At 39.8% G+C, this 5,920-nt stretch overlaps 1 long non-coding RNA gene across 1 annotated transcript; it reads left to right on the forward strand.

Annotated features, from left to right (window-relative positions):
• The first annotated feature begins 658 nt into the window (after nucleotides 1–658).
• Nucleotides 659–4,006, forward strand: LOC119281165. Its single transcript, XR_005138289.1, has 3 exons — nucleotides 659–1,142; nucleotides 2,961–3,366; nucleotides 3,722–4,006. It is a non-coding gene; the product is annotated as an uncharacterized LOC119281165 (long non-coding RNA).
• Nucleotides 4,007–5,920: the final 1,914 nt, after the last annotated feature.

Consider the following 5,920-nt stretch of genomic DNA (forward strand, 5'->3'; position numbering starts at 1 on the left):
GCCCTTTGGAAACTTGTCTAGTAGTAGAAGATGATAATAGGCCGAGGGCGTCTGTCACCCAAGCATGTTGAGTGTACTTATGAAAATGTATCTCGAGTGTTTGCATCTAAAATTTTTGTGACTAAAGTAACATGCATTTCTTACTGATTATAGTTTTTGAGAAAAACCCTATAGTTAATTCTTATTTTAAGTGTTTGTTGTTTTAATGGTGGAACATCTTTCTTTCAGAATGATTTGAGTCTTGTTGGTAGGCATTGTTCAATAGTCAACATAAATCCAACTTTGTATTTTGAATGATTAGTCTAACTTCTCCATTGAAACATGCAACAGATCTTCAGTGAGCAAAGAGGGCAGTGGAAGGCAGCAACCCAATCCCAGGAGTTCCTTTGAACCCTTCAGCATTACTACAATAATGCTTACACAGATCCTGAGAAGCAGGATGCTATAAATGTGTGAGTTGATTTATGTGTGCAAAAATATCACTCTGAAAAAACCTTAGGAGTAGAGAGATATTGGTCTAATATTATTACACACAAGATTTATATGTTGTGATTTTTTGAAATGCAGATTCTTGGGCCATTTCCAGCCTCAACAAGGCAAACCTCCTCCTGTGGAAGTTGGACTGAGATCAACATTACAATATTGGCCGCCAAGGAACTCTAAGTGAAGAAACTGGAAGGTACTGATATAAACTCTTCTACTAACAACAACATTGCTTGATAAGCTGTGTTGTGCCCCTTACTACCATTCTCATCAATTATAGATTCGTGATGGTTTGCAAGCTATGATTTATGAGCTGATAGAAAGTTCAAATAGTTGTTTCACTTGGCAGGCCAGAAGGTGGTTTAGAATATTTTTGTTATATTCTAGTAATAAAGAAGAATGCTCATAACACAACTTATGCAGAGAGAAAGTGATTAATTGTTATTTATCCTGTCTTTCCTAATCGCTAATTCACTGGATTCTTAATGTGTGGATTGATGCAAAAGCAAAACATTTCAAGGCAAATAAATCCAGTGATGACAATGGTAGTTTCAAAAAAGATGTTGTTGATCAAAATCCTCCGCCACCAAAGAAAAATGTCGTCCAAATGAGGGCAAGAAGGGGCCTACACCACTGACAGCCATTGCCTTGTAGAAAGGGTGAGTTCAATGCACAGTTTTCACTTTCCTAGTAGGAGTGTTTGTAGCATCTGCAAATAGTGCCAACTCAAAATAAGCATGTGCATCATATTACTTGCTCAATTTTGAGAATGTAGATTCATTCGGTTGGGATATTGTTGGTATTGGAGTATTACATATCCATTGTGAATAATTTTAGACTATTCCATCGAAGCATTTTGTCCTCATGCAATTTTTATTACATGAAATGACTTAATATTACCTGGGATCACATGTGAAGGTTGATGAACATTCGTGATATCACAGAGTACGGCGGTGAACAATCTGCCTATCATCTTGTTGGTTTTTCAAACCATCGGACTTGTTAGTGTGATAAGATGCCCACCTCCACGCGTTGATAAGTTCCCTATGGTCTAGAAGATGTACCAGATGTATGAGAGTTAGTGAATAAAAAAAGTACGAGCAATAGGTTTATCTATTCATGTTATGTTTATTCAGGATATGTTTAGTCAGGCCAGATATATTCAGGTTATGTTTACAAATCACTTAGATCACATTGATACAACATCTAAGAACCAGCATTGGGAACTTTGCACATTAAGGAGTAATATATAGTTAGGTTACTATAACAAATACTTCGCATACGATACATTTCAAATAATAATTAATATCAACCTAAGATCAGTCAGCAAACGCACGTTAAACAAGCCGATTCCCCTCTTGTAACCTGACCGTATCCTCCTCTTTTTTCTTCCGATAAGATGCACGCCTCTATGCGTTGAACTGCTCCCTTGTTTCGTCAGTGTAATTTTTGCGTTCATTAAATACAGCTCCTGTTGCATGATGCTCGGAAGTTGTGTCATCTGCATTATGTAAAAAGTAAAAACCAGGAAGCCCATAAGGCTCATCTCAGAAAATGGACTAAACCTGACTGATCCGCTACCGAATACATCGGTTTGTATGGTGGTTAAGCATGACTGGGAATACCTTGAGTATCATCTTGTACCTTCGTCGTACCATCCATCTTATTCTCATAAGACGACCGCATCCCACCGTTTAACGATTCACAACCTACAACTTACCAATCAACAAAAAATGTGGTATGTTGTACATGAAGGTGAACACCCATAATTATAAATTATGTCATATGAAATGCGGATGAGTGAGTACCATATGAATCTTGTGCTACATATGTGCCATCATGATTACTCGGAGCCGACAACGAAGCATCATGATGGTCTCCAACCCGTAGCAATCTTGACCCAACTGTAGAGTTGTAACCAGGATGAATACAAGATCAACGATACATAGGAGACAAAGTATGTAGGCAACATTCTCAGCAATCTTCACACAGTCTTATACCTGGAACCATCATGTAACTATCGTCAACATTTTCAGCTATAGTTATGATGTGTGCATTGTATTCTTCAACATTTGTCCCGCTAGTAAGGCCTACGACACATTATGCACATAGCTTGTCACTGTCATAAATGCACGTCTCGCATGTGTAGGAATTTCTTATAGAGTGCATCATCTGGTTGATGTTCACCTGCCTTGCTTTTTGAATTCCCCATATGCACCTATGGAATGGCAGTTCCCTGACATGACATGACCATTGCCTCATGGCAAGAATATTTGAAATAGCGGGGGTGGGGGTAGCAAGCTAACTATACTTGTTGATGTTGCAGGTCAGGCAACACAATATCAAACTTGTAGATTGCGAATGGTCATATTTGACATGTTCTCTAAACATAATCATATGTAGCAAAATAACGCATTGGCTTTTTTATTGCTTTTCAGAAGACAAGGAACATGCCACAATTTTTTTTGGATTTCCAGAAGGCAAGGACCAGGACCACAGCAAACATCCCGTACTGTGCTTGCCATGTTAAAATTTCTTCTATAGTCTTTTTTATCAGATTGACTATGTATTTGGTAATGCCCATTTGATGTCAAGAGATGTCCAATTGTACATGAGTCATTTGATTTCAAGAGATGTCATATTGTACATGAGTTGGAAGACAAAAGTACTGATGCAACCATGGAAGGGGTGGAAGGTAAATCCATTCTGAGGGATATATGAACAACAAAGAACTTCTGAAGCAGTTTTTATAAAAATTGATGATGAATTGGCTACAACCATGAAAGTATTGGTCTCCACTGTTGTGTGCAGACCAATCAGCACCAGTGAGCAGCTTAATACTAATTGATTTTCTCCACCACAATATGCCCTTTGTTTGTGGTGGTATGTCTTTTTACCAATTGTTTATTTATTTTATATTACATATATTTCATGTTGATAGTCTTTTTTCATGATCAATATACGAACCATATGCCCACCATTAAATCTTGGGGTACTTTTAATGCATTTTTGTCATGGTTTACTCAGGCATATGAAAATCAAGATGTGCGTTGCATGTGCAAACTTTTTTTGGAAGTATCTTTAAGAATCCGGTGGGGCATCATATGTTTAATAAATTGTTTTTTGTGTGTGGCCGTGGATTCTGGATAAGCATCGCACTGTCTAAGCATGTATTTATCTCCTGATTCTGGACATACCATGTTTGATATTTCTAATTTCTTCTAGAACATGCTTTCAGGTCAAATATTTGACGATGTTTTTTTCTCCCAACCTGGCAAGGTATTGTATTACCTACATGAATCACTGGAAGGTGTGATTTTGCTGTCGATGGTTCTACTTGGTACTGATTGACATACATACACTGTTGGATCCTTTGCCCAATTTCCAACTAGAACGTGAAACATGTAGGTAAGGAAAAATCTTTGCAACAAACAAAAGTGCATATATTGAGTGCACCCTTTCCATTCTGGTGCGATAAATATAGGTTCTTAACACCTGTCTCTTTGTCATAACGTGGACACAATGTGATGCCTATGGGAAGAAGTGGTGATTTGAATGCATATATTGAGGTATTATTTTTCAGGAGCCCACAACTATCAGGTACTAAATGGAGAAAAGTCTAGAATATTTGAACATGCGATGGCCGTATGATATGTGTGTAAACTGTGTTCAAATAATACCTCAGCGTATGGGGATCAGCACCGGCTCAGGGTATCACCGTGTGGTTCCTGAAGGGAATCGTCGTCTGATCCTGGACGTGATCGGCGGCGGGTCCTCAAAGGGTTCAGCGGCGGATCAGGGGATCGGCGTGCGGCTCCAGAAGGGGGTCGTCGCCGGATCCTGAACGTGATCGGCGGTGGGTTCTAAACGGATCGACGGCGTCTCCTCAAGCTGATTGTCTGATGGAGGGCGACAGCTTTGATGTGTGAGGGCGGCGGCGAATGAGGGCAGTGAGTCGTGCGTGCGAGTGGAGGGCAGGAGAGTCATGCGTGCGATTGGTTTATGTTTTTTTTCGCTGGTTAATTTTCGTAGGTTTTTTTCCTTCGCTTGTAGATGGGTGCGACGAGAGGTGCGGCCCTGGACTGTGTGGGGGCATCGCAACGTGTTTTTTTCGGTTTGACGCGGCTAACAGTGAGGTGGGAGGAGGGGAGAAAAAAACTATGGTGTGTGGGACGAAATTTAACCGGTGAGCGGAGACTACCAACTGAGACATTAGGAGTAGAGAATTTCATCAGAGGTTTCAGTTGTCGTAGCAAACACAATTTCACATAGTAGATAAAAAACGTCTTCTGACAGGCAAATATGACAATAGCAATCTAATCATCATCCGCAGCAGCAGCGTCAACATCTTCGCCATGTGTATCAGTCTGAATCGTAATTCCCCACAGTGTCTCTTCTTCATCCTCAATGTCCTCGAACATTGGCTTCTTATTGATCAACTCTTGTATGTCCACAGCCCGACATGCAATCTTTTCGCCAGCGTCATTGACGTGATGGTTCTCAAAGATATTAGGAACATCTGTGGTATCTTGTACATCAGGAGTAGTGTAAGCATCATCTTGTTGTGCAATTTCATTAAATGAGTTCCTCTGCTCAAACCTTTTGCAATACTCTCCAGTCATTGCTACATGCTAATGTGTCTTCCTAGAAAAATAACGGTGTTGCTTGATTTGCCAAAATAAAAGGCTCGTTGGTCTGGTACGCCGCCTTGACATTGATGGATTTGAAATACTCATCAGCTCTGGGTTTTGCGATCCTGGAAAACAGGTTATACCAACTGCAGCACAATAGAACCACACACCGATGAACCTCGAAACTGGAGATATACTGCAACTGAACAATGTCTGTTATGTTAGCATACATTTTAGTTGTCACTTTGCCGTACTTATCCGTGCTCATGATGGCACTGTTTTGTGTCTTCCTACCTTTGTCGCGTGCAAGGGTGTTGTAGCGCACATCTCCAACAACGCAAGATTCATAATGTCTTACCCGAGTGTCATGACCCAGTGCTAGTGTGTAAAGGGCATCATCAACTTCCTGCCTATCCTCCCGCATCTTCTTAACCTGTGGTTAGAAAATAGACAAGTTGATCATCTTATCTACTCAATATATTTAAAAAACTGATAGTGCAATTCAAAAGCTTACATGGCTCTTGAATCATTTCCCAAATCCTGCCATAACCAGTTTGTCAATGTTTCTTGGATTTTGCGATAGTAACTCCTTTTTGTAGATGCTGCACAACATAGTGATCGCGTCAAACATCTAAATATATAAGAATGTGCTACAAGTTTAGTAGATTATGATGTATAAGTTGCAGTACTTAGCACTTACTTGATATAAGGTAGTATCTCAGGACAGTTATTCAACACATACCAAACCATTTTGTCCAAATCTTTAGGTTTGTCGTATTTTCGACTCTTCCCTGTAACTCGAACAG

The sequence above is a fragment of the Triticum dicoccoides genome, chromosome 3B (assembly GCF_002162155.2).
Source record: "Triticum dicoccoides isolate Atlit2015 ecotype Zavitan chromosome 3B, WEW_v2.0, whole genome shotgun sequence".
Taxonomy (NCBI): domain Eukaryota; kingdom Viridiplantae; phylum Streptophyta; class Magnoliopsida; order Poales; family Poaceae; genus Triticum; species Triticum dicoccoides.